Source organism: Triticum urartu, chromosome 6A (assembly GCF_056163025.1).
Source record: "Triticum urartu cultivar PI428250 chromosome 6A, HENAU_Tu73, whole genome shotgun sequence".
Taxonomy (NCBI): Eukaryota; Viridiplantae; Streptophyta; class Magnoliopsida; order Poales; family Poaceae; genus Triticum; species Triticum urartu.
Window position 1 is genome coordinate 315379504 of NC_141878.1, and position 10073 is coordinate 315389576.

Here is a 10073-nt window from a genome sequence, read left to right on the forward strand (position 1 = left end):
CGGTCAGCCGGATCAAGGTGTGTGCAATATACAGCATGAAGTTCACTCAGATGACATGTTTGCATTGACACAAGAGAACATAAACGATGCAACTTAACAAGACGTGTGTGTTGTGCGATGGGATTGCATGCGGTTCACTCGGCCCTTGTCGTCAATGTGTGACCTCTGTGGCAACCATTCGCTCCCAGGCGCCTCTTAGTGTACCGTGGCAACCGTCCACCGACTCTTCGCCTTTCCCTCTTGATTTGGAACTGTTAACGCACGCTAGCTCTTCCTCCATCGTCCAATTGCCTTCACCCTTCCTTCTGACATTGTTTGATCATATTCTCCATGGAGGGAACAAGCTGGAAACGACCCCGTTATTCTTGCCCCGATCTGAATGATGACGCGGTGGAGGAACTCATTGATCGGTGCAACGTCATCACCTCGGCTAGCATGGCAGGTTCATTCAAGACCATTCTTGACTCAACTAATAACATCATTACAAGGAATCCAAGGGTCAAGGAGCGGTTTGATCTCCCCTATCCAAGAATCTGTGACCCTGCTGACTGGCGCGGGGACGAGGGAAGCCCCGCCTTGTGTAAGTTGATGCCGCTTGATAATGATACATATGATGTTAAGATGCCATCGCTTGAGGGCAAGGTTTGGGTAGGCACAAATGGAGATTGGGCTGTTTATATTGGGTACAACTGCGAGTGGGAACTTGTGAATGTGTACACTCGTCACCGGGTTCCACTTCCAAAAATCTCAAACTGCCCAGAGGTTGAGCACACTGATGCTCTACGTGAGTTCAAATACGATCATGGTAACTGTCGTCTACGAAAGATAGCAATTTGTCGAGTTCCCAACCGCTCTTGGGGTTACACGAACTATGAAGTTGTTGCTATCTTCGACAAGCTTGTTGCCTTCCTTACTTCCACTCCTCGATGGATATTGCTCAAAAATCAGTTTCTATACATGGATGAGTACTGTGATGCAATTCAATACGAGGGTCTTGTGTTTGCTGCCACGACTCGTGCCATTGTTTTTGCATGGAATCCACATGATTTCGGTACGTTTGTCTTCCACCGTAATTATAATTGCTTCATCCACATGCACGCGGGTAAGCTAGTTTCCCTTTACTAATTAACCTTATTGTGTTTCAAAGGTCCTGTGAACATTCCACCACCTATACTTGAAAATTTTATTCACGAGCACGAGGACGAGTAGGACCTATATACTCAGTGGCGCATGGCAACTTATTCCGATGGATCACTTCTTCTTGTTTGTATACGGGGCACTGCTGATGTTACTAAGGAAGCGGGTGTTGTCTCGTATGGTCGCACCCTCCGGACCTATTCCAACATCTGTTGTAGGGTATTCGGGATGGATACTAGTGTATTAGCACCAACATCTTCTCCCTGGTTCAGTATTGAAAGTCTTGGAGGAAACTCGCTCTTCCATGGACAAAACTATCCAATGATGGTGGAAGGTGATCCAGCTCCTGCTGACACAACGTTACTACCATTAATGAGAAGCAACTGTATCTATACCTCAGACATTACTATGCTTCCCTACCGTCCCAATATGGGTATTGAAATAGGCCGCTTCAGCCTGGATGATCAGTCCCGCGTTGGTCTCGAGATTGATAGTAGCTGGCCCTTCCCAGAGAATCACTTCTGGTTCAAAGAAAGTGTTTCCAACGCCGACAAGTGGTTGAGCTGAAGTTCATTTCATCGCTTTGTTATTTGTTGTGTGAGAAAAACTTTACTAGAATTTTTTGTTGGAAATGATCTATAATCCAACGTGTATCCTCGTTGTCGTTGTGGGTTGATGACTTGTTGTATGTAATTAATGGTACATTTGCATATGCGTCCATGAACTCACGCCTGCTAGTGGTGTCCATATGAAGAGTGCTAGTTATTTTAGTTGCAAAAATTAGATAGTGCTAGTGATTCGTAGTTGCATATTTTGACAAATCGCAGTGTTACAAGGTTGACAAATGGCAATGTTACTAGATAAACAAATGTCAATCTTTCCAGTTTGAGAAATGGCAACATACCCAAAATGACAGATATGCAAATTTTACCCAATTGTTTGTACGTGGTTGCACACGGGTCATGCAAAACAACCATTTGCATTGAAGGGATGTAGAAATCCTGCTCGGCACATTTTCCCTTGGCTTCCTGGGGAAGCTGTCGGTTAGCATACAGGTGTTCTAACTAAAACGTTCGCTATGAGTGTTTTATATTTAAAAACCATTGACGTTTTTTTTCAAAAGAAAATCGTTTGATAAGTCTGCACATTAAGAGAGACCCCTCAAGGATCAAACCCACAAAAACGACCTTTAAAGGCGTCATACCAGGTGTAGAGGCCCATTGCAGAAGCTCAGTCACACTGGAAGTGGTCTTCGGATCCCCGGATAACTTCCGAAGTGAAGAGTTAATCTTCGACATAGTCCCATTCCGCAGTGGCTACCATGCACTGCTCGGGCGAGCTGCATTTGCGAGATTCAATGCGGTACCGCATTATGCATATCTCAAGCTCAAGATGCCAGGACCTCGGGGGGTCATCACAGTCAATGGAAACACAGAGCGCTCTCTCCACACGGAGGAGCACAGTGCGGCCCTCGCAGCAGAAGGAGTTGAAGTTATGTCCTGGATCCGTAACTTGAGGATTATCCCCATTGCTGCATAGAAGAATTATGTCCTGGAAGCACCACTAGGTGCAAGACCCGCTGTAGGAGCAACTCCAGACATTGTGAATGTCTGGCAGAGCAAAGCTAATGGCTAGTCAATAGTTCAGTGTGCCATGCTTTACGGCCTAGAATCAGGACTTCAAAGACGTTTTGAACGTCATGTATCATATGAGATGTTCCAGGAGTTGAAGTTAATATTTCAAGAAAATGCCCGAACTAAAAGACATGAAGTCTCCAATAAGTTCTATAGCTGCAAGATGGAGGAGAATAGTTCTGTCAGTGAACATATACTCCGAATGTCTGGGTACCACAACCACTTGACTCAACTGGGAGTTAATCTTCTTGATGATAGTGTCATTGACAGAGTTCTTCAATCACTGCCACCAAGCTACAAAAGCTTCGTGATGAACCATAATATGCAAGGGATGGATAATAGCTGCAAGATGGAGGAGAATAGTTCTGTCAGTGAACATATACTCCGAATGTCTGGGTACCACAACCACTTGACTCAACTGGGAGTTAATCTTCCTGATGATAGTGTCATTGACAGAGTTCTTCAATCACCGCCACCAAGCTACAAAATCTTCGTGATGAACCATAATATGCAAGGGATGGATAATACAATTCCCGAGCTCTTCGGGATGCTAAAAGCTGCGGACGTACAAATCAAGAAGGAGCATCAAGTGTTGATGGTTAACAAGACCACTAGTTTCAAGAAAAAGGGCAAAGGGAAGAACGGGAACTTCAAGAAGAACGACAAGCAAGTTGCTGCTCAAGTGAAGAAGCCCAAGTCTGGACCTAAGCCTGAGACTGAGTTCTTCTACTACAAAGGGACTGGTCACTGGAAGCAAAACTGCCTGAAGTATTTGGCGGATAAGAAGGATAGCAAAGTGAAAGGTATATTTGATATATATGTTATTGAAGTGTACCTTACTAATGCTCGTAGTAGCGCCTGGGTATTTGATACTGGCTCTGTTGCTCATATTTGCAACTCAAAACAGGGGCTATGGATTAAACGGAGATTGGCTAAGGATGAGGTGACAATGCGCGTGGGAAATGGTTCCAAAGTCGATGTGATTGCCGTCAGCACACTACCTCGACATCTACTGTCGGGATTAGTTTTAGACCAAAATAATTGTTATTTGCTGCCAGCGTTGAGCATGAACATTATATCTAGATCTTGTTTGATGCGAGACGGTTATTCATTTAAATCAGAGAATAATGGTTGTTCTATTTATATGAATAATATATTTTATGGTCATGCACCCTTGATGAGTGGTCTATTTTTGTTGAATCTCAATCGTAGTGATACACATATTCATAATATTGAAGCCAAAAGATGCTAGGTTAATAATGATAGTGCAACTTATTTGTGGCACTGCCGTTTAGGTCATGTTGTGTAAAGCGCATGAAGAAACACCATGCTGACGGGCTTTTGGAATCACTTGATTATGAATCACTTGATGCTTGTGAACCATGCCTTATGGGCAAGATGACTAAGACTCCGTTCTCCGGAACAATGGAGCGAGCAACTGACTTATTGGAAATAATACATACTGATGTATGTGGTCCGTTGAGTGTTGAGGCTTGCGGCAGGTATCGTTATTTTCTGACTTTCACAGATGATTTGAGAAGATATGGGTATATCTACATGATGAAACATAAGTCTGAAACATTTGAAAAGTTCAAAGAATTTCAGAGTGAAGTGGAAAATCATCGTAAGAAGAAAATAAAGTTTATACGATCTGATCATGGAGGTGAATATTTGAGTTATGAGTTTGGTCTTCATTTGAAACAATGTGGAATAGTTTCGCTACTCACGCCACCTGGAACACCATAGTGTAATGGTGTGTCCAAACAACGTAACCATACTTTATTTGATATGGTCCGATCTATGATGTCTCTTACTGATTTACCGCTATCCTTTTGGGGTTATGCTTTAGAGACGCCTGCATTCACGTTAAATATGGCACCATCTAAATCCGTTGAGAAGACACCGTATGAACTTTGGTTTGGCAAGAAACCTAAGCTGTCATTTCTTAATGTTTGGGGCTGCGATGCTTATGTGAAAAAGCTTCAACCTAATAAGCTCGAACCCAAATCAGAGAAATGTGTCTTCATAGGATACCCAAAGGAAACTGTCGGGTACACCTTCTATCACAGATCCGAAGGCAAGATATTCGTTGCTGAGAACGGATCCTTTCTAGAGAAGGAGATTCTCGAAAGAAGTGAGTGGGAGGAAATTAGAACTTGTTGAGGTAATTGTATCTTCTCCCTAATTGGAAAGTAGTTCATCACAGAAATCAGTTCTAGTGATTCCTATACCAATCAGTGAGGAAGCTAATGATGATGATCATGAAACTTCTGATCAAGTTACTAGCGATGATGAGCCCAGATTCCACAAAATGGCTTGAGGCCATGAAATCTAAGATGGGATCCATGTATGAGAACAAAGTCTGGACTTTGGTTGACTTGCCCGATGATCCGTAAGCCATAGAGAATAAATGGATCTTTAAGAAGAAGACTGACGCTAACGGTAATGTTACTGTCTACAAAGTTCCACTTGTTGCAAAAGGTTTTCGACAAGTTCAAGGAATTGACTATGATGATACCTTCTCACCCAGGGTGATGCTTAAGTCTGTCTGAATCATGTTAGCAATTGCCACATTTTATGATTATGAAATTTGGCAAATGGATGTCAAAACTGCATTCCTTAATGGATATCTTAAAGAAGAGTTGTATATGATGCAACCAGAAGGTTTTGTCGATCCTAAAGGTGCTAACTAAGTGTGCAAGCCCCAGCGATCCATTTATGGACTGGTGCAAGCCTCTCGGAGTTGGAATATATGCTTTGATAGTGTGATCAAAGCATATGGTTTTCTACAGACTTTTGGAGAAGCCTGTGTTTTGTAGATGACATATTTTTTATGGGAAATAATACAGAATTTCTGGATAGCATAAAAGGATACTTGAATAAGAATTTTTCAATGAAAGACCTCAGTGAAGCTACTTATATATTGGGCATCAAGATCTATAGAGATAGATCAAGATGCTTAATTGGACTTTCACAAAGCACACACCTTGATAAAGTTTTGAAGTTCAAAATGGATTAGTCAAAGAAAGGGTTATTACATGTGTTATAATGTGTGAAGTTGAGTCAAACTCAATGCCCGACCACTACAGAAGAGAGAGAGAAAATGAAAGTCATTCCCTATGCCTCAGCCATAGGTTCTATCATGTATGCAATGTTATGTACCAGACCTGAGGTGTGCCTTGCTATAAGTTTAGCAGGGAGGTACCAAAGTAATCCAGGAGTGGATTACTAGACAATGGTCAAGAACATCCTAAAATGCCTGAAAAGGACTAAGGATATGTTTTTCATTTATGGAGGTGACAAAGAGCTCGTCGTAAATGGTTACTTCAATGCGAGTTTTGACACTGATTCAGATATGTTTCTCATTTATGGTGGAGTTCCAAGCGGAGCGTCGTGGCGGGATCTACGTGTGAAGCGGAGTACATAGCTGCTTCGGAAGCAGCAAATGAAGGAGTATGGATTAAGAAGTTCATATCCGATCTAGGTGTAATACCTAGTGCATTGGGTCAAATGAAAATCTTTTGTGACAATACTAAAGCAATTTCCTTGGCGATGGAATCTAGATTTCACCAGAGAACCAAACACATCAAGAGAAGCTTCAATTCCATCCGCGATCAAGTCAAGGAGGGAGACATAGAGATTTCCAGGATGCATACGGATCTGAATGTTGCAGACCCGTCGACTAAGCCTCTCTCACGAGCAAAACATGATCAGCACAAAGACTCCATGGGTGTTAGAATCATTACTATGTAATCTAGATTATTGACTCTAGTGCAAGTGGGAGACTGAAGGAAATATGCCCTAGACGCAATAATAAAGTTCTTATTTATATTTCCTTAGATCATGATAAATGTTTATTATTCATGCTAGAATAGTATTAACAGGAAACTTAGTACATGTGTGAATACATAGACAAACAGAGTGTCCCTAGTATGCCTCTACTAGACTAGCTCGTTAATCTAAGATGGTTAAGTTTAATAAACCATAGACAGGTGTTGTCATTTGATGAACGGGATCACTGCTACCTCTTGAGCTTGTGTTGGTTTTCCCAAGGTATCAATCCAGTAGGATATAGTACACAAGTCACCTAGTACCTGCACAAACAAACAATAACCTCGCAACCAACGCGATAAAGGGGTTCCCAATCCCTTCATAGTCACTTACGAAAGTGAGATCTGATAGAGATAATAAGATAAATATTTTTGGTATTTTTGTTGTATAGATTGGAAAATAAAGATTGCAAAGTAGAAATAGCAAATTGATAGGAAAATAATATGATGGAAGATAGACTCGGGGGCCATAAGTTCACTAGTGGCTTCTCTCAAGATAGCAATTTCGACGGTAGGTGAACAAATTAGTATCGAGCAATTGATAGAAAAGCGCATAGTTATGAGAATATCTAGGCATGATCATGTATATAGGCATCACGTCCGCGACAAGTAGACTGAAACAATTCTGCATCTACTACTATTACTCCACAAATCGACCGCTATCCATCATGTGTAGCGACCCGACCCGAATGGATCAAGTCTCTGTGCTTATGTGTCATCCCTGGATCAGTATGCTGACACACACAGTACTCGAAGGATTTATAACAGAGGTAAATCACATGTATAAAGTAACGTAAATACTATTACCTCAATCCATATAGCGGAAGCAACAAGGTTGTGGATTCCCATCAACACCAACGGCAAAGTTGAGTGTAGAAATCGTAACCCTAATGTATCACTTACTCGACGTAAGAAACCTGCAACATGAGACGTTGCAGCCCAAAACGGGTCAGTACATTGAATGTATTGGCAAATTCACACCATAGAGAAAATGATGAACAATGGCTATCACTATATGCATATATGGCTGGTGGAAAAGCTCTATGGTTATAAGGTTTTTGCGTAAAGCCAATTTTTCCCTACTGCAAAGGAATAAATTTATTTAACTATCATGGTGGTTGTTGAACATTGAGAATGGTTGACAGCATTCTCAATCCCAATTAAAAATAATTAAAACCCAACAACATTAATTAGAAGTAACATGTTGAGATTCACATGATATTCAAGTACTAGATACTCAAGTTGTCCATAACCGGGGACACGGCTAATCATGATTAGTTTGTACACTCTGCAGAGGTTTGCGCACTTTTCCCCACAAGACTCGATCGCCTCCATTGGATTTCTCGCACTACATGGTGTTTGAGAAACGGATGACCGAGACACAGTCTTTCAGAAGCGCTAGCACCTTACGATGGGTAGACCGGTACACCTACATCCCCTACATCTGCTAGTCTACCACTGTAAGAGTTCGCACAACTTAGTCAACTATGCCAGAGCCCATAATGGCTTGTGGCCGCACACGGAAGTTTCTAGCATGAAAGATCTTATGATCCCTTTGAGCCTGGGTGGCGGTCCGAAAAAAAACAGGCAAGTCCTGATAGACATCAGGTGCCTCAATCCACCCAGATGTGTGTTTAAGTTGCCACCTTAGATAAACCATTAAAATTATCAACTCACATCTGTCATGGATATCACTCACCCAATCCACGTCTACTAGCATAGCATGGCATAATAAGCAAACGTAGAAGTAACTCCCAACGGTTTCGTAATAATACAGGTAATAGGTACTACCTCATCTACTTCCCATCCCACAGTTTAATTAGATCCTAATCATGCAATGTGAGAGGATTGATCTAATGCAAGAAAACATGGGTTGTAGAAAAGGTATGATCAAAGTGTTACTTGCCTGCAATGTAGATGAAGATGATTCGCGCTCATAACTCATGATAGATCTACTCGTCACACTCCGGTCAATCTATCGTAAGCAAACAATAGTAACCACACAATAAGTACTCATCTAATGCACAAGTAAAACTCGAACAAGAGAACGAACCAGATAGTTCAACTTAAGAACTCCGGTTGCAAAGAAAGAACGAACCGAACAAAGAAACGGAAAACAAACGGCGGAAGAAAACAACTCGGTTCTAGCAAGTGGAACTAGGTCAAATTTTACCGGGGCAAAAACTTGTTCAAGTTGACTAGACGGAACGGCGGTTTCGAGACGAAACTCCAGGCGCTTGAATCACCTGATTCCGATAAACGGGCGAGAAGATAAACTAGAACGAAGATCGGATCTGAGATCATGATCGCGGAATAAATCCGACGAAAAGAAAGAGACGAGCGGTTAAACGAACGGGCGTCGTTAACTAGGAATAATCGGTGATCACGTTCGTTGAGACGAACGGTCCGAAGGAAGAACGAAAACCGATCTAGGGTTTTCGGAAAAGAAACCGAAAAAGAAAACGGAAAACCGATCTAGGGTTTTCGGAAAAGAAACCGAAAAAGAAAATGGAAAACCGATCTAGGGTTTCGGAAAAGAAACCAAAACGAAGAATCGGAGAGAAAAACCGGAAAAGAAAACCGGAACGGTTTCTTTTAAAAGAACCGAACCGCGGGGAAGAAAAAGAGAGGCGTGGGGCTACCTCCGGCGAGGCGGGGCGAACGGTGGCGACGGCGGCGTGCTAGGGCGGCGGCGGCGGCGCTATAGGGGCGGCGGCGGCGGGTGAGGGGCGCGGGGTGGGGCGCGGCTTGGGGAGGAGAGGGGGTTTTGGTGTGAGGAGAGGGGAGGTCTATGGGGGTATTTATATTAGGGAGGGGAGGGATTACTTGGGGTAGGGGACAAGAAAATAGAGTAGGAAAAAGAGTCCTAGAAGAAAAAGAAAAACGGAACAAAGGAAAGAGGGGGGGGGGCTAAAGACTTGGCCAAGGGGCAAGGGAGGGGTGGCCGGCTCCTGGAGTCCCGCTGGGACTCAGCGAGCGAGGCTCCTGGCGCTAGCGCACAGGGAGCTGGGGCGGCGGCTGGCCTAGGCCTTGGCCCGGCTGGCCTGGCTCCTTTTTTTTAAAACGGTTCTGCGCGCAGAAAACAAAAGAAAAGAAAACTAGACGAACTCCAAAAATTCTAAAGTAAATTTTCCCCGACTCCTAAAAATGAGCCGAACAAAATGAACTATACTCCAGACCTAAAATGCAATTTTCGAAAACGCGCATTTTTCCCTATCCAAAGAAAAACAAACAAACACCGAAAAACGAAATTTGATCTATTTATTAAATCTTCACTTTTCCTATATTTTGGGAAAGTCATATTATTCCCTCTCTTATATTTTTGATAATGGAAAAATAATTGAAGATAAAATAAATAAATCAAATGATCCTCTTTTCATATTTGAGAAAACTCTCAAATATGAAAATAACGAAATCTCCAACTCTCTCCATGAGTCCTTGAGTTGCGTGAAATTTCTAGGATCGACCAAAA